This window comes from Littorina saxatilis, linkage group LG3 (assembly GCF_037325665.1).
Source record: "Littorina saxatilis isolate snail1 linkage group LG3, US_GU_Lsax_2.0, whole genome shotgun sequence".
NCBI lineage: Eukaryota > Metazoa > Mollusca > Gastropoda > Littorinimorpha > Littorinidae > Littorina > Littorina saxatilis.
Genome location: NC_090247.1, coordinates 27771160 through 27791441, shown reverse-complemented (window position 1 = coordinate 27791441; position 20282 = coordinate 27771160).

Sequence of the window (20282 nt, the reverse complement as noted above, 5' to 3'; positions counted from 1 at the left end):
GTGTGTGTGTGTGTGTGTGTGTGTGTGTAGTGTGTGCCGTGTGTGTGTGTGTGTGTGTGTGTGTGTCAGAGAGTGTGTCAGTGTGTGTGTGTGTGTGTGTGTGTGTGTGTGTGTCAGTGGGTGTGTGTGTGTGTGTGTGTGCCTGTGTGTGTGTGTGTGTGTGTGTTTTAGAGAAATACATTTAAGAGTTAACATGTTTGTGTACATGGTGTCCGCTTTGCTGATTTTGACCTAGGTTGCTTGCCCGTCGGTGCACTGGTTTGGTACTCACATAAGGTATTAACTGTTGGTATTCACATATTGTTGTGTTTTCTATATCAATTATCTTGCCATTTCCCGGATTTTTTCCCCGTGAAACCTTGTTTTAAAAGAGTGTTATACATGTACCTTCTGTGTATTTATTTGCTTGCGTTTATCATAATATCAGTGAAAAGAATCTATATTGATATATAAGAGGCGGGCGGGGATGTAGTTCAGTCGGTAGCGCGCTGGATTTGTATCCAGTTGGCCGCTGTCAGCGTGAGTTCGTCCCCACGTTCGGCGAGAGATTTATTTCTTAGAGTCAACTTTGTGTGCAGACTCTCCTCGGTGTCCGAACACCCCCGTGTGTACACGCAAGCACAAGACCAAGTGCGCACGAAAAAGATCCTGTAATCCATGTCAGAGTTCGGTGGGTTATAGAAACACGAAAATACCCAGCATGCTTCCTCCGAAAACGGCGTATGGCTGCCTAAATGGCGGGGTAAAAAACGGTCATACACGTAAACTTCCACTCGTGCAAAAAACACGAGTGTACGTGGGAGTTTCAGCCCACGAACGCAGAAGAAGAAGAAGAAGAAGAAGATAAATGAGATCAAAATGAATATTTCAATTCTTAGATTATTGATGGTGTGAAAGAGACGAGTTCAGAGAGTAAGTGACTGCAACGATAAACATACACAAAAACGCGGTCACCCAACATTTTTACATCGTTTAGAAACCTATCCAGAGTGCAAAAGCAATATCAACAAGGAACTTAGTCGATAAATATCGACAGGGGGCCGACAAATGGTTTAAATGGGAAATGTGTGTATATGGGTGTGGGTTTGAAACAAACAAACAAACCAACCCATGTGAACCCCGGGCCGCAGGCCTTCGATGTAGTGATTGAAAAAAAAGGATGTTCTCAAATGGTTCAATTCTCATTTGGTCTGATTCTCAAATGGTACCGGTATACTCCCCCCCCCCCCCCCCTGGCCGCAGGCATAGGAGTAAAATTTTATCGACACTGACCTTCTTCCCAGGGGTCATTGACCCAGTTTTAGCTATGAGAGGTGGTTCGCCCAGAGGCTGTAGAGTATACTGGGGCGGTCTCTTTGATGTCTTGAGAGGAAACTTGGCCAGGGTAGTACATGCACCAGAACTGGTGGACACCAAGGACAAACATGAAATCGAAGCAGTTTGCTTTCAGAGGGAACGGTCGTCAGCAACTCAAACTTCTCTGTTTTCTTTTTTTTTTAAATCTGACTTTCTTTGTGGCCCCCTGACTCCGCCCCCCTCCCTCTGTAAGGACCCCCCTCCACAAGGACCGATTTTTGTCAACATTTTAAAGGTCGCTAGAGAGGGGTTCCACTGTATGACCTAACCGCTACTGGCAGACGGCCTCAATCTTCACGCGCAAAGACGAGATTAATAGGTGCTCGGTTTTGGTATTTTGAATTACATTACATTAAACCTTTGTTGGGTTTCATGGTCATGGCAACAGCCATAATAATATTACATGATGTATAATATCATATTTCAGCATATGTGAATTACATGTCATCATACTAAACTGTCATACATTTTTATTCCTACATTATTCTGATTGATCACAACCAAACCTACTATCATTGAACACATCCAAATGCAAGCGCCTGTTCTTGACAATTTAGATCAGTGCAATTTCCTGGGTCGGGCTTTGCCACAGACACTCACGGTTTGGCCTGTAGGTAAAATGTACAATGTATTTTCTGATTTGTGCACAAAAGCTTTTTTTCTTTTTTCTTTTTTTTAACATAACAATGTTTAATGTCACTGTATGTTTAAAAGACCATGGTCATATTTGTAAAAAAAATGTTAAATTAGAAAATAAATAACATTTTGGTTCATGATTTTTCCTACACCTGTGCTAAAGATAAGAAATAAAAATGTCGGGTATATAAGTCACTCAAATACAGCTAGGTATGAATGGCTCGGTTTGAGTTTGTTGCAGTTGACCCTGCACAAAGCGACATATCATGTTTTTGTTGAACAATTTTGACGTCACCCCTCCCATAGGGTGACGTATTTCACAACTTCCTGTGTTACACAAACTCTGTGATGACCAATTTTGACGTCACCCCTCCCATAGGGTGACGGATTTCACAACTTTCTACAGATGAACAATTTTGACGTCACCCCTCCCATAGGGTGACGGATGTCACAACTTCCTGTGTACACAAACTGATGACGTATTTCACAACAAAATGGCGCTGCCCATGGTCAACCTCGAAACTATCCGTATAGAATGGGGGCGTCCTCGCCCCCATAATATTTTGAAGTTTCTGCGAGAAGCAAAACGTCGATTACTTTGCTCGACATAAAAACCGTCAATCGACTTTCGATTTTTACCACTTTCTTTCAGAGTTTAATATTTAACCTGTTTTGCTATAAACAAACAAAAACACGAGTTCGGAAGCTGAAAGTAAATGTTGGATGAGTCCTACAATATTATGCTGTACAAATAGTGTTCCTACGGGAGTCGAAATATAGACTAACCACATTTTGCTACAAACCCCGCGGAGAAAGAAAGAAAGAAAGAAAGAAAGGAGACCCCCCATTTAATTAACCCCAAATTTGGAACCCTAAGTTACTTTAGAGTAGACGAATTTCACAACCGTCTACCGTCACCCTTTGAGAAAAGGCACCGTTTTACCAAATCATGTGTGCGCGCACACACACACACACACATATACACAGACGCGCGCGCGCGCACACACACACACGCGCGCACACACACACACACACACACACACACACACACACACACACACACACACACACACACACACACACACTAAAAGTCACAAAGATAGGAGAGCAAAAGTGAATGTTACCGGTTTACAGTGCTGTTTTTACATTTAGTCAAGTTTTGACTAAATGTTTTAACATAGAGGGGGAATCGAGACGAGGGTCGTGGTGTATGTGTGTTTGAATGTGTGTGTGTGTGTGTGTGTGTGTGTGTGTGTGTGTGTGTGTGTGTGTGTGTGTGCATGTGTGTGTGCGTGTGTGTCTGTGCGTGTGTGTGTGTGTGTGTAGAGCGATTCAGACTAAACTACTGGACCGATCTTTATGAAATTTGACATGAGAGTTCCTGGGAATTATATCCCGGATGGTTTTTTTCATTTTTTCGATAAATACCTTTGATGACGTCATATCCGGCTTTTTGTAAAAGTTGAGGTGGAACTGTCACACCCTCATTTTTCAATCAAATTGATTGAAATTTTGGCAAAGCAATCTTCGACGAAGGCCGGACTTTGGTATTGCATTTCAGCTTGGTGGCTTAAAAACTAATTAATGAGTTTGGTCATTAAAATTCGGAAACTTGTAATTAAAATAAGTTTTTTTTAAACGATCCAAAAATAATTTCATCTTTTTTTGGTGTCATTTTGTGATTCCAAAAACATATAAATATGTTATATTTGGATTACAAAGAAGCTCTGAAAATTAAAAATATGAAAGTTATGATTAAAATTAAATTTCCGAAATCGATTTAAAAACAATTTCATCTTATTCCTTGTCGGTCCCTGATTCCAAAAACATATAGATATGATATGTTTGGATTAAAAACAAACTCAGTAAGCTAAAAAGAATAGACATACAGAAAAGCGTGTTATCCTACTCAGCGCGACCACTACTGCACTATTCTGCATGGCTTGTCGATTTCACTGCCTTTGCCACGAGCGGTGGACTGACGATGCTACGAGTATGTGGTCTTGGTGAAAAAAGCAGTGCGTTCAGTTTCATTCTGTGAGTTCGACAGCTTGACTAAATGTTGTTATTTCGCCTTACGCGACTTGTTAACAACTTGCAGACATTCAAACAACGTTTACGAAAAATAGACAAAAAAATCACGAAACGCCGTTAATATTAGGGAAAGGTTGCCTAATATGGACCTCTTCTTTTCATGGTGATAACAGGCTTGTTTTCTTGTAAAGAAGTTTCATTTTGTGTTTGGTAGTCCTTCTCTCTTTTGGTAACCGTTAGGCCTAATTAGAGTGAAGTATCTGTGATAGACATACAGCAAAAAATAAATACAGAAAAATTCACAACTGGTCCATATTAGGAGCCTGGGGGCCTAATATGGACCAGTGAAGAACTCTTCACTATTCACTGTAAAAAGCCCCCTATACTTCAAAATAATATGATATAACTTAGTGAGCAAATCAGACTAATTCAAATATGCTTTATATTTAACGTCTTTGGTTTGACAAGAACATTATTTGAAGCACAACAGAAAACTAAAGAATCTTATCAAAAACAGAGAGAAAATAAATGAAATTGTCAACTTCCACGAAGAGAAGACTATTTGTTATATATTTTTGTGAAAGCTCGAGGGATAGCTATAGGTTATTTTCAGCAGGCTTCTTAATGAATTAATGAAACCTGCCTTTAGCTTTTATTTTATTTGTTGAAGGTGGTACATATTAGGAGACAAACACATACTTTGAGATTTTTCTATTATTTTTTGTTTGCAGTAGAAACTCGGGGTAAACACTGCTAAAATGTAACACATACCCCTGTCGTCTGAATTGATTTTTGTGTGATAAAAGCTTTGGCTGTGGACAGAAACTAGTCCGTTTTAAGCGTCACAAAGGGAACGCTGCTAAAAGTGTAAAAAAGAGAAAAAAAGCCGAACGGTTTTGTGGTTTGTGTTTCTGCATCTGTTTTGACATGTGCAAGTTATCTTCTGTGGACAGAAACTAGTCCGTTTTAAGCGTCACACAATGAACGCTGCCAAAAGTGTAAAAAAGAGAAAAAAAGCCGAACGGTTTTGTGGTTTGTGTTTCTGCATCTGTTTTGACATGTGCAAGTTATCTTGTGAGGGTAAATACAGCGAATGAAATTGTTTGAGCACTCGAGAATCGTTAATTTGTCAGAACAGGAGGTGGTCCATACTAGGAGCCTGTTCATATTAGGCAACCTTCCCCTCAATCGAATTATCCCTGCATCATGAAGACAGAAATATCTGAGTTTGCTATAAAAACCCTGTCTGAGTCAGACAGGATTTCGGTGCTACCAGCATCATAAAATTTGAGAGACGTGCATATCTTCGTTGAAGGACTGAAAGAAAACGCGCAACAGATGTTACGCAACTTCCTGCATTCCATTGCGCATGCCTTCAATGTTTGTGTGTGTTGACGGAAGTAGTCATAGTAGTCGAATCCCAGGTTAGACGTTTGTAGAAAATCGAGAGAGATTTTGACGAATCTAGCTGTTTGAAGATCTGCAATCAGAAATGAGATTGGAATGTAATTACAGATATACGATATCGATAAAAACGAACAAACAAACAAAAAAACAAAAACAAAATCAAAACAAGACGTCCCTCCTTGATACTCTCGTTTTAAGTGAAATCTTTGACTTCAGATGCCAAACAAATTTTGAAAAGACGTCACAACGTGAATATTGGTGGGGTGTAAATATTCTCTCACTTCTTGTGAATGTCTCTTGAGGAAGTGACAATGGCCTCGGTGACCTCAACATATCAGCAGTAGACAATTAATTGTGAGATCACTGGCAGACTGTGCATGTATTAGTTTCGCATATCATTAAAAAGAACCAAAAATAATGTACAAGTTCGATTTATTCCAGACACTCAACAGACTGACAAACCTTGTCATCAAAGAACTTGAATCGGAAATAAGCTAGAACTCAAGTTAATATACGTAATGAACTCTTACCACAAGAAAAAGCTGAGGTCTATACAACACTGACTATAAGAAGAGAAATAATATAAAAAAAATAATACGCAGGTAGTACAGTAGGCATGCTCCCCAAGCTGTATCTCCTGCGTCCTGTGCGCACAAAAAGTAATAAAACCGTACTAGAAATTCAGTTCTACATCGCGGGATTCACTCCATCAATTTCTCGTTCGGTTTTTTCCGACTTGTATAAAGGCCACACATGCGCAGTTTGGGGATCCCTTTGCTGACTGCAATGAGCGTCTCACCTTGTGCCCACTTTTCGCAGACGAAGGCGAATGTTTTGCTGGTGCACGGTTTGTCGTTGAAGTTGCTGCTGCCCACGACCACACAGTTCTGGGAGTGCGGACTACCCTGAAGGTCATCGCTGGGCTGGCCTTCCTTCCAGGGCAGGTAGGTCATCAGTTGACCACCCACACCCCTGTACACCCCCTCCTCGGCCAGGTCGTTCGTCGCCACCCAGGCGTAGGGCTGAGCACTGAAAGTTTAACATTTGAAAGGTCTGTGTTGACAAAACGTGTGCCGTAGAATATAGCCTTTTTATATAACCCTCCTCAAGTTCTTCGGCTGCAATTAAAGGTAAGGTTAGGTTAGGTTAGTTTAGGTGAGGTAAGGTAAGGTAAGGTAAGGTAAGGTGAAGTGAGGTACGGTTAGGTTAGGTAAGGTGAGGTACGGTTAGGTAAGGTAAGGTAAGGTAAGGTAAGGTAAGGTAAGGTGCGGTGAGGTACGGTTAGGTTAGGTAAGGTGAGGTACGGTTAGGTAAGGTAAGGTAAGGTAAGGTAAGGTAAGGTAAGGTAAGGTAAGGTAAGGTAAGGTAAGGTGAGGTACGGTTAGGTTAGGTAAGGTGAGTTACGGTTAGGTAAGGTAAGGTAAGGTAAGGTAAGGTAAGGTGCGGTGAGGTACGGTTAGGTTAGGTAAGGTGAGTTACGGTTAGGTAAGGTAAGGTAAGGTAAGGTAAGGTAAGGTAAGGTGAGGTACGGTTAGGTTAGGTAAGGTGAGGTACGGTTAGGTAAGGTAAGGTAAGGTAAGGTAAGGTAAGGTAAGGTAAGGCAGTGTCATTTGGTCCTTCTTCTTCTTCGTCGTTCGCTGACGTTTGGTCCTATAAGGTTCCCCTCATAGAAACTCAGGGAAAGGAAGCTGCCATAATACAATACTGCGCTACCCTTTTTTCTTCCCTGTCTATGCGTGTCTTCAAGATTTCCAAGCCCGCAGAATTTCGTAGTGAACTTGGGATATTTATCGTGCGCATGCATGCACACGGGGGTGTCCGGGGACCAAGGACAGTCTGCACAAAGTCGCCAATAAATTCCTCGATCTAACGATGGTATCGACGAAATGGTTTTACCGACTTACCTGTCTCCCCGACTTTCCATCCCGTGTGAACGATCATGTGCACAACTTCAGACGTGTCCACGCTTGTACATTTTATAAGAGTTTATATCCTTTCACTTGGACACATATCGAAAATCAAAAGACTGGTTGTTTACATTGCCGAACATTCCTTTTTTCATTGTATTTATTTCACATATTATTGACAATGTTATCTGCTAGGAAAATTAATTCATTCTGCAAAAAAACAATCTATTCCGGATCCTTCACATCCTCCTCCGCCTCCTCCTCTTCTTGGACATTATCATCATCAACATCATTGTCACCATCATCATCATCATCATCATCATCATCATCATCATCATCATCATCATCATCATCATCATCATCATCATCATCATCATCATCATCATCATCATCATCATCATCATCATCACCACCACCACCACCGCCACCACCACCACCACCACCACCACCACCACCTTGGTTGGTCTTAATTCTTACCCCTTTTTGTCTGTGATGAGCGTTAACATGTCCACGCTGTCAACGTGAGTCAAAGTGCTGCCCTCTGCCCTGCATGTCGCCCTCGCCCCAAACCAGTTTTTCTTCGCTGTGTACAGCTTGATACAGGAATTGTGGTAAGGATTCATTCCCCAGCCTCCTGGGCAAGTCATTGCTGGAACAAATGGCAAAATAAATTAAGAAGAAAGAAAGAGTTGTCAGGCAATGAGTAGCCTACGTAGTGTCCGTGAATGAAAAGTGTACGAGTTCAAAGATTTGAAAAGAGTTTGTAAATGGGACAAATATCTACTTGCTACTTTGCTATAACATTTATATAAGGTGTACCATGCTGCAGATTATATTGAGGAAATGAAGTTTTTTTTCGTTTTTTTAAAAAGAAAACTATATTATTTACATGAAAAGTTGAACAAGGGAAAGTTCTGCTTTAAGACCCAATTCTCAACAAGAGAGATTCAGCGAAACAGCCGTGATTGAAAGTGCTCAACCTGGCTTTTTGTGTTTTATTTTTCAGATATGATTAAAAAAAATTCAACTTAAGTTAACGTTATTTTGCCGAAAACATTGCCTTACCCACGATTACAGGAACACAGAAGTGCAAGCACAGGATTCGCCAAAGCATCTTGACTTGATCATCTGCAAAGCTCAAATCCTTCAACATAAAATATAATCAGGCCCTGCTGCAGCTTAAATGTCTAATTTCTTCGTGTCAGCGCAAATACTCATATCGACATCTGAACGGAAGATTGATCGAGCAGAGCACGCGAAAACAATGTCATTGTGTGGAACAGAAACATAGTAACCCGAGACCAGAAGGTGTTAACTGAATATTAGGATTTCATCAGCCATGGATATCATGTATCCTTTGAACTTGTTAGACTACGAACGCGCAAAATATTTTGTTGATTGAGCCGGTTCTGGATTTTGGCCCACATTTTACTATGATGAACGACCTATTATGATGACCCTGTCCCTGGGTTTAAAGGCACAGCCCTTCCCGTGTTAAAACAAACAAACTTGGGTCCTTTCTTAAAAGAGCGCGATTTTTGAAGAAATTGATTTCGTAAATTGTGTGAAACAGCTAAATTAATTCCCAAAAATCAGCATACTCTGCACAAGAAGCAGTCAGGGTGTTGAAATTTAGCATGTGCCCAAGTCAGTGGAGGGATGGTTTTATTCCATGTTAAAGCCTGGGCATATCTGAGACAGTAAGCTGTAATGATTTCGAGAGAGGACTGTGCCTTTAAACATGTTGGGTTTTTGTAAATATATATATATATATGTCAGGGCCAAAAACTGGGATCCCAATCGATCGCAGCCACTGGTCCTGGGATTCGTTTTGTTTAAAGTGATAGACTGGATTTATATTGGTCGATTTCGATGCACGCACGCAATCACTCAGTCATTCGCCCAGTACTAAAAAGATGTATTTTCTAACACAGTGTTTTAAAAGATAAACAAGAAATGTATTACGTTCAGACAAACAAACAGGACGTCACTACACATTCACCACCGTTACCTTACACAAATATAGAATACAAAAAAGACGATCTGAAACACAAGAAACAAAACGTATAGTTTGGAAAAAAACAATAGCCTAATACTAAAACCAAACCGCAATACAGTTGACTTTTCCCCTATCTAGCTGGGGGGGTTTCCTATTGATGCTCAGATGATGAGATCAAAACCCAGGAAGAAGTCTTTCACCCTTCCTCAAAAATAGCCCCAAATATGGTTCTTGATTCACATTGAGTATAAGAAAACAATTTGCCCTCAAAAATAATATGACAATTCCCAAAAATCCAAAACTCAAAACAAAATTTTGACCCCAACCTAAGATGACGCCATCATCTAATTAGGCCGACCAAAGTTCAAAAATGTCTTGTAAATAGTCACATCTTCAAAAAAATAAAAAATAGAATAATGACATCGAAGTTCAGTGCTCAAAAAGTACTAAGTAGCTATTCTGTCTTCAGGAGTGAGGTCTAGAACTCTTTATGATCCAACTGGCTTGTTCGGATCACTATACGGACTGTTGTCAAACACTTAAAAGTCTTTAGATTCCATTGCCAACTGGGTATGTTTTACTTAACGGTCTGTAGTTCATTCACGTCAAGTCCAGAACATCTGAGCCATGGTTGGTGGCGCAAACCCCATCTGGCGACGCCCCCGTAATAGTGTAGTTGGCCCACATCTCGCTCAGAGTTGGCCCACGTCTAGCTCTGGGTTGGCCCACGTACCACCGTCCCTCGACATCAGTTTAGCAACAGCACTGCAGGTGCCTAAACATATGTTATACCGAAACCCATACAGTAATACAAATTCCGCTTAACAGAAAGTTCCGTAAACATCACATTCACCAATGTAAACATAATGCCCTACCCCTAAGTTTACAACAGTTCAAAAGCCTGGAAGTTCCTCAAAATTTTATATGAAAATTTTGCCAAAGACCAAACAATCCAATTCTTATGCAATATTTACAAGTTTTCTAGTTGCACAACAAAAATTAGCCAAAATTTGGTACAACCATTCAAATATGTCACACGTGACCTCATTGGAGATAATGAATCAAAACAAGTTCACAATAAATCAAATTTCCAACATTTGATTTTAATTTCACCATCCGAGAACCTGTTTTTTACTGAAGGTCATTTCCTTCTTGGTCTTACTTCCAAGTCAGCCATATTTGAATATTGTTACCTCCATGTTTCACCCTCTAAACCTTGCTAACTCAAAATGTTAAAATCAGGGTATTTCCAAACAAAACAACTCAATTGAAGTATGCTACACCTCTATCTCACCAAACCCTACGAGAAATGTAATAATTTCAAGACAATGACACAAACAACTATCCATTCATTCTACAACATGGCTATCTGAGGAGAAAAGAAATACTCACAAGTCCCATACATCATGGTCCACCTGTGCAAGTCCAATAATCCAGCCCAAACTTCTCTGTCCGTTAACTTCACCCAACAGTTAAAAATGAAATTCACTATGATTTCAAACAAGAAATACATTAGTGCCCGCATGGGGAAGAACATAATTTCTTCACAGATGCCTCCAAGGAGCACAGAGAATTGCCGGAGACCTCCTCCCTCTCAGACAGCCAGAGGAAAAGTGAAAAAGCAGGAAGAAAGAGAAATCTGGGTAATGACAAGTTCCTGTCCTAGAACATTCTAGAACATTCTAGAAACACTGGTTTAAAAAGCTGAATGAAAATATAAGGTTACACAACCACATGTCCCGTTGGCCCAGTGGCAACACCGCCTACCCCACAACACAGATGACCCCGGTTCAAACTCCACTCAAGCCTATATTTTAATCCCTGTAATAATACATTTTTGTTTTGTGTGTGTTCGTGTGTATGCCTGTACATCAATTCCAGTTTTTCTTTATTTTTTCTCAAATTTATTTTCTAATTATTTACAATGTCAACCTGTGGCTTGACAATAATATATATATATATATATGTCTCTGTCCCCGGTATTACGGTGACGTGACACATAAATCGGTTCTATGAACACTTATTTTGAATTTTGAATGGATTGTGCATGTCCTGAAAGTGCTCAAATGGACTTTTAACATGAGCACAAGACTTTTTGAACTTTATGAGAATCAGGTTTAAACCATCTGTTTCAGTTTAAAAGACAGAACATGGAAGCTAGGTCACGTTCTTAAAGGCACGACGTAGAGTCCTTCCCGTGTAAACGATTCGACTCACCCTCTCCGATCTGGTCAGGCTGATGGCATGGGACAAGGCCATCCTTATACTTGGACACATACCACAAATGAAGAGCTGGAATGCTTTCTATGCAAAGCTGGAATTGCTTAAAAATTAATGTTAAAAATAAACGCGGGTGTCAATCTGCAAAATCAATTCATCAAAACATTCCTAGTCTGAACAAGATGCAGTCACAATGTTGATTTTGGGTAAGTGTCCAAGTGAGGGGGGGGGGAGGAGGTGTTCTAATCCCACGTAAAAGCATGCATGGGTAGGTCTAAGATTTTGTGCAGAAATATCTGTCCTGTGCCTTTGGTGCAAATGCCATATATTGTGAAAGGTCAAGTTACGACCAGTCTTTTTATATTTAGTCAAGTTTTGACTAAATATTTTAACATCGAGGGGGAATCGAAACGAGGGTCGTGGTGTATGTGCGTGTGTGTGTGTGCGTGTGTGTGTGTGTGTGTGTGTGTGTAGAGCGATTCAGACTAAACTACTGGACCGATCTTTATGAAATTTGACATGAGAGTTCCTGGGTATGAAATCCCCGAAAAAAATATTTCATTTTTTTGATAAATGTCTTTGATGACGTCATATCCGGCTTTTCGTGAAAGTTGAGGCGGCACTGTCACGCCCTCATTTTTCAACCAAATTGGTTGAAATTTTGGTCGGGTAATGTTCGACGAAGCCCGGACTTCGGTATTGCATTTCAGCGTGGTGGCTTAAAAATTAATTAATGACTTTGGTCATTAAAAATCTGAAAATTGTAAAAAAAATATGTTTTTTATAAAACGTCCAAATTTACGTTTATCTTATTCTCCATCATTTGCTGATTCCAAAAACATATAAATATGTTATATTCGGATTAAAAACAAGCTCTGAAAATCAATTTAAAAACACTTTCATCTTATTCCTTGTCGGTTCCTGATTCCAAAAACATATAGATATGATATGTTTGGATTAAAAACACGCTCAGAAAGTTAAAACGAAGAGAGGTACAGAAAAGCGTGCTATCCTTCCCAGCGCAACTACTACCCCGCTCTTCTTGTCAATTTCACTGCCTATGCCGTGAGCGGTGGACTGACGATGCTACGAGTATACGGTCTTGCTGCGTTGCATTGCGTTCAGTTTCATTCTGTGAGTTCGACAGCTACTTGACTAAATGTTGTATTTTCGCCTTACGCGACTTGTTTGTTATTCGGATCAGCACTAAACAAATAATTGTTTTCTGAATGCCATAATGAGTGAAGAGAAAGAGAGAGAGAATCGACGTTTATGTCTATGATAATATTTTGATAGAGCGCACAAACACGCACACACACACACACACACACACACACATCACCCCCAACCCCACTTCCACGCCCCACACACACACACGACCCCTCCCCACCCATCCACGCACACACACACATGAACACCCACCCACACACACACACACCCATGCACACACACACACACACACACACACACACACACACACACACACACACAAGCGAATAGGATTATGCCAACAAAGCGTTTGGACTGCAGTTTGGATTGGAGAAGGGAAACAATTCATGAAAAAAAGCGTTCGTAACCAAGTTTGTTGACCATACACAGACTAAGGGGAACTACTCTTTATTTTTGTATCATGAACTTCGACCCCCTGAATATGCGACAGGGTCCGAACTCTTGAAGGAAACTATACAGTGCCAGAGGACAGTTTCTTTTTCAGGTAATTTGATGTTTCTCTAAGCGATAATCAGGTTTGCAACCATGTGAACAATCTTCTTATTTTACCCTTTTGTCGTTACTTTGCAAAATAAATGAACTGTCCAGTCGCCGATTGGAGAAGAATTCCCACCACAGTTCGTGCCTCACTGAGATTGCTGTGCACCGGGGAAATCCATCTGTCGGTGTCTTGCTTTCCATGTCGGGTAGAAAGACAATAAGATCGAGACGGGCACAGGCACAGACATCCGGTACCATACAGACAGACACACGCATGCAAATACGCACGCGCGGATACACTCATGTTGTACGCACGCACATGCTCCCATATCCGTCAGAGAGAGAGAGAGAGAGAGAGAGAGAGAGAGAGAGAGAGAGAGAGAGAGAGAGAGAGAGAGAGAGAGAGAGAGAGAGAGAGAGAGTATTTCAAATGGAAAACAAAAACATTCCACTAAATTAAATTCATATGAATTACTTACCACAATCTGGATATGCCAAAGCTTTTAAAGCGTTCTTATCAAACAACTGCAAAACTTACACTTTGCACTGTTAAATTTAGATATCGAATTCTATTGATTAATTAGGGGATATCTATACAAAGGCTATGTGTTTTTGTGTCAATGCAAATATGTCAAATCAATGATTTTGTTTGAACAAAAATCGCACTTTAACACCTTGAATTGAAATTGATATGTGTGTGTACGTGTGTGTGTGTGTGTGTGTGTGTGTGTGTGTGTGTGTGTGTGCTTGTGTCTGTGTGTGCTTGTGTGTGTGTGTGAACTAGGTGTGTGTGTATGTGTGTGTGTGTGTGTGTGTGAACTAGGTGTGTGTGTGTGTGTGTGTGTGTGTGTGTGTGTGTGTGTGTGTGTGTGTGAACTAGAATAGAGTTTGGTGTTCTGTCTGAGACAATCATTTGCCGTGCGAGTGCAATTTTGCGTTTTTAATGTTTTTGAAAGAAAATATTCCCTTAGGTTTCAACAATGCCCACCATTGAGGTCATTTAGTCCCTTCAGTTAAATTGACCGAGTTTAGTTTGTACTCATAAGCCTTAAATATTGCCTGTTCTAGCAATTCAGGGACATTTTCTAGGATTGATTCAATCATCTGCCCCATCCCATTCGTGTAGATTCAGCCAACACAACTGTCAGGGCCAAAAACTGGGATCCCAATCGATCGCAGCCACTGGTCCTGGGATTCTTTTTGTTTAAAGTGATAGACTGGATTTATATTGGTCGATTTCGATGCACGCACGCAATCACTCAGTCATTCGCCCAGTACTAAAAAGATGTATTTTCTAACACAGTGTTTTAAAAGATAAACAAGAAATTTATTACGTTCAGACAAACAAACAGGACGTCACTACACATTCACCACCGTTACCTTCCACAAATATAGAATACAAAAAGGACGATCTGAAACACAAGAAAACAAAACGTATAGTTTGGAAAAAACAATAGCCTAATACTAAAACCAAACCGCAATACAGTTGACTTTTCCCCTATCTAGCTGGGGGGGTTTCCTATTGATGCTCAGATGATGAGATCAAAACCCAGGAAGAAGACTTTCACCCTTCCTCAAAAATAGCCCCAAATATGGTTCTTGATTCACATTGAGCACAGGAAAACAATTTGCCCTCAAAAATAATATGACAATTCCCAAAAATCCAAAACTCAAAACAAAATTTTGACCCCAACCTAAGATGACGCCATCATCTAATTAGGCCGACCAAAGTTCAAAAATGTCTTGTAAATAGTCACATCTTCAAAAAATAAAAAAAATAATGACATCGAAGTTCAGTGCTCAAAAAGTACGAAGTAGCTATTCTGTCTTCCGGAGAGAGATCTAGAACTCTTTATGATCCAACTGGCTGGTTCGGATCACTATACGGACTGTTGTCCAACACTTAAGTCTTTAGAGTCCATTGCCAACTGGGTATGTTTTACTTAAAGGCACAGTAAGCCTCCCGTAAACCATCACAGAGCTCCCCGAGCGTCTACATACAGTACAAGCATACTTCCATTTGAACGATTACCGAACGGGAACATCCTGGCTGCTTTCTGTCGAGCGTGAGAAATTTTCAAAGAATTTATTTTCGTGGACTTGGTCCAACAACAATGGCGCCTCGTTTTGGTGCTGGACGGCTGTTATGATACCGGAAATCACGCCCGGACAGTAAGCCTCCCGTAAACCATCACAGATACTGTCATGCTTTTACAACCAGTACAAACACCCTTCCATTTGAACGCTCACCAAACGGGAACATCTTAGGTGCCCTACGTAAAGAGCGAGCAATTTTTAAAGAATTAATTTTGCAGATTGTCTCGAACACTTTTTGGACCCATCCTGAACTCAGGTCAAACATGAGTTACTTCCCTTCGGGTCTCATTCTATCGATGTAAACTGGCGATAGCCGTGAATCGATGATTATCAAAATGATGTTTTTGGACCGTGGTGCGTTTTTGCGCTAGACCTAACTTTTAAAATCTGAATAATAAATTGACAGCTTGTTACACAAACATTCTTTAATCATAAAAGAATTTTTTTCATCAAGACAAGATCAGTACAATTCGAAGTTGTGAAAGTTTGAAAAAAGAAAAGCCGGAAGCAGGGTCACGCAAGGGTCGTAGCAGACGACGGTTTATCAGTGCATATCGCCGTTCCTCTCAACAGTCACACAGCCGTTTGTTTCGTGCAAAAAAACGTGCTATTGTAAATAAGCTCACATCGAGTCGCATTCAAATAACTAACTGACGACAACATTGTGAAAAAGGGAAACTGGATCACACGGGTTCACGATGGTTCAGGGGTAAGATAAACCACGCAAAAATAAATTCTTTGAAAATTGCTCGCTCTTCACGAAGGCCACCTAGGATGTTCCCGTTTGGTGAGCGTTCAAATGGAAGGGTGTTTGTACTGTGTGTAAAAGCCTGACCGTATCTGTGATGGTTTACGGGAGGCTTACTGTGCCTTTAACGGTCTGTAGTTCATTCACGTCAAGTCCAGAACATCTGAGCTATGGTTGGTGGCGCAAACCCCATCTGGCTACGCCCCCGTAATCGTGTAGTTGGCCCACGTCTCGCTCAGAGTTGGCCCACGTCTAGCTCTGGGTTGGCCCACCTTCCCTCAACATCAGTTTGGCAACAGCACTGCAAGTGCCTAAACATATGTTATACCGAAACCCCATACAGTAATACAAATTCCGCTTAACATAAAGTTCCGTAAACATCACATTCACCAATGAAAACATAATGCCCTAACCCTAAGTTTACAACAGTTCAAAAGCCTGGAAGTTCCTTAAAATTTATATGAACATTTTGCCAAAGACCAAACAATCCAATTCTTATGCAATATTTAGGCTACAAGTTTTCCAGTTGCACAACAAAAATTAGCCAAAATTTGGTACAACCATTCAAATATGTCACACGTGACCTCATTGGAGATAATGAATCAAAACAAGTTCACAATAAATCAAATTTCCAACATTTGATTTTAATTTCACCATCTGAGAACATGTTTCTTACTGAAGGTCATTTCCTTCTTGGTCTGACTTCCTAGTCAGCCATATTTGAATATTGTTACCTCCATGTTTCACCCTCTAAACCTTGCTAACTCAAAATGTTAAAATCAGGGTATTTCCAAACAAGAGAACTCAATTGAAGTATGCTACACCTCTATCTCACCAAACCCTACGAGAAATGTGATAATTTCAAGACAATGACACAAATAACTATCCATTCATTCTACAACATGGCTATCTGAGGAGAAAAGAAATACTCACAAGTCCCATACATCAGGGTCCACCTGTGCAAGTCCAAGAATTCAGCCCAAGCTTCTCTGTCCGTTAATTTCACCCAACAGTTAGAAATGAAATTCACTACGATTTCAAACAAGAAATACATTAGTGCCCGCATGGGGAAGAAAATAATTTCTTCACAGATGCCTCCAAGGAGAACAGAGAGTTGCTGGAGACCTCCTCCCTCTCAGACAGCCAGAGGAAAAGTGAAAAAGCAGGAAGAAAGAGAAATCTGGGTAATGACAAGTTCCTGTCCTAGAACATTCTAGAAACACCGGTTTAAAAAGCTGAATGCAAATATAAGGTTACACGACTACATGTCCCGTTGCTCTCAAGGAAGAGATATCTAGTCTCATCCGCTACAGAAGGGAGAATGCTCTCAGTCTGGGAGACTTTCTCCGCCCACACCCATCACTCGGAGAGAAACCGATGATGGTCTTGGTCACCAATTTGTTCACCTCAACTGTTGCGAGCTGGTTCTAGTGTGCTTGCAGCAGACCCAGCACAGCACAGATCCACTTCTGGAATCCTAAGCTAAATGTGTCCCAAGACACACATTTTGTAGTCCTGGCATCCTGAAAGGTAGAGGCCCCAACCTACAGGTTTGCTACCATACCAAAAACGCCTCCAGACACGGGAACTTGGGAGCAGAGGCAACAGCTCCGCTTGAACCTCAGAAACCAAATGTGCCTCCAGACACACAGATCCCTTAGACGGCCGAGGCTGTGGCCTCTAAGGTTCTCTTGTACCAAACCGCCTCCTGACTCTGCATCAGATTGCTTGCGCTGGCATCTGCTTACATAGACCCACATTAAGTCACCACCGAGTGGTAGACACAGACGACATTTGGTAGCACTGACTGCCAGCTTCACGGTAATGCGTACCCATAGCGCGGCTCTGCATGGGTGGGAATGTTCTGAGCAAAACACTATGTGTTACTCCATACCCCCCGCCCTCCATGGAACTTCTTGACCCCAACAAATTGGGGGGAGGGGGAGTTTGCCCAGTCGGTAGAGGCGCTGGCTTTAAAACCGGTTGTTACTATCCGCGTGGGTTCAACCCCCAAGTTCGGCGCGGGATGTGTGTCCCAGAGTCAACTTTGTGCAGACTCTCCTCGGTGTCCGGGCGCCCCCGTGTGCACGCATGCGCACGATAAAGATCCCAGGGTCACAGCGAAGGCCTCAGGCCTTGGAAACACGAATACATGCATGCAAAAATATGAAGCCCGGGTGTCCGTTCGGCCAACAGCCAAAAAAGTAACCATTTCAGCACTGACCCAAGACGACCCAACCAGGTCCCAAGCCCATTTCAGGTCTCCTCTAGCAGCCGGCAGCCAGCTGTCTACATCCCCCCCCCCCTCCCCCGCATTTTTATTTTTCATTTTCATACAAAGCCGGGTTTTCCCGTGTAACATGCCCCTAATGGCTTTGCCGTGAGGGCGTAAAACTTTCATTTCATTTCATGTCCAGTTGGTCCAGTGGTAACACCGCCTACCCCACAACTCAGAGGACCCCGGTTCAAACCCCACTCAAGCCTATATTTTTATTTCCCTGTAATATATAATTTTTTGTTTTGTGTGTGTTCGTGTGTATGTCTGTACATAAATTCCAGTTTTTCTTTATTTTTTCTCAAATTTATTTTCTAATTATTTACAATGTCAACCTGTGGCTTGACAACAACTCTAAGTTTCGGAGTAGAAATAACATCGCCGCACACACACGCACACACACACATGCACACACATGCACACACACACACACACACCACACACACACACACACACACACACACACACACACACACGCACACGCACACACACACACACACACACACACACACACACACACGCACTACGCGCGGAAAAGATTGATTTATTCCACATGTCTTACATTTGTATGCGTGTAACCATTGGGGGGTGGGGGTGGGGGGGGGGGTGGGGGGCAGAGAAGGAATGAGAGATAGAGAGAGAAAGAGAGAGCGCGGGGGGGGGGGGGGGGCGATAAGAGCGATGATCACATCCAAGTTGGTCTCTAAATTCAGAGCGCACTTCCAATCAATCAATGACGCTTATATCGCGCATATTCCGTGGGTACAGTTCTAGGCGCTCTGCACTTAAGTCATAACTAAACAATACGCTCACAAGTGAGGGCCCCAAAGGGGGGGGTATCATCACGATCACGGGAAGGGAAATTTTAGCTTTCACGATCACAGTTACTTTGATTTTTGTTTTCACGATCACAAACACCTTGACGAATAGAGGATCATAGAGTGATACATCTGTGAAAAATGTACGTTAAAATTAGATGCTTTGCAATAATGCCCATCACGATCACGAAAACAAATGACGATCACGATCACGAGACTTGATTTTTTTGTCATCACGGATCACGAGAAAAGTCCCATCACGATCACAGAAATGGACATTTCGGCAATCACGGTCACAGAAAGGTCAAAAAACGCCAATCACGATCACGATTTAAAACCCTTTGGGGCCCTCACAAGTGTGTATATCATCATACCATTAATGAGGTCGTGTCAAACTAAAGTATGTCAGGGACCTGATTTTCCACTGCTCATGATGCCAAAGTCAGTCACAAAGACGAACGCCATTCTCGAAACACTTAAATAGGTTTGCTGTTTCCTCTGGAGAATTTTTTGTTAAAAATTTAACGTGACCCTAATATTATTTCTAGAAAGACGTCATTTTGCTTTGACGTCACAGATTTCACGAGGCTTTCGAGGAGATCGTTGTGCCATAACTATAGCGTCTTCAATTTAGTCGCTTCGACCCCAGGACGTTTGGAGCAGAAGGCTCATAAGAGTACAGAAGCTAGGACAAACAGAATAGAGAATACGACATGGCTTGCTGTGTGATACCAGATTTTACACCCGTTACTTTTTCAAAAATTGAAAAGCTAGATTTCAGTTATAAACTACCCAACTAGTGTAAATCTGGTATTACACATCAAGCAATGTATGGGAAGGGCTCCTGATATGGACCGGCTCCTGAAATGGACCACCTCCTCTTCTGACAAAATAATGGCGCTAGAGCGCTCAAAACATTTTCATTCGCTGTATTCACCCTCTCTGGATAACTTGCACATGTCAAAACAGTTGCAGAAACACAAACCTCAAACCCGTTAGGCTTTTTCTCTTTTTACATTTAGTCAAGTTTTGACTAAATGTTTTAACGTAGAGGGGGGAATCGAGACGAGGGTCG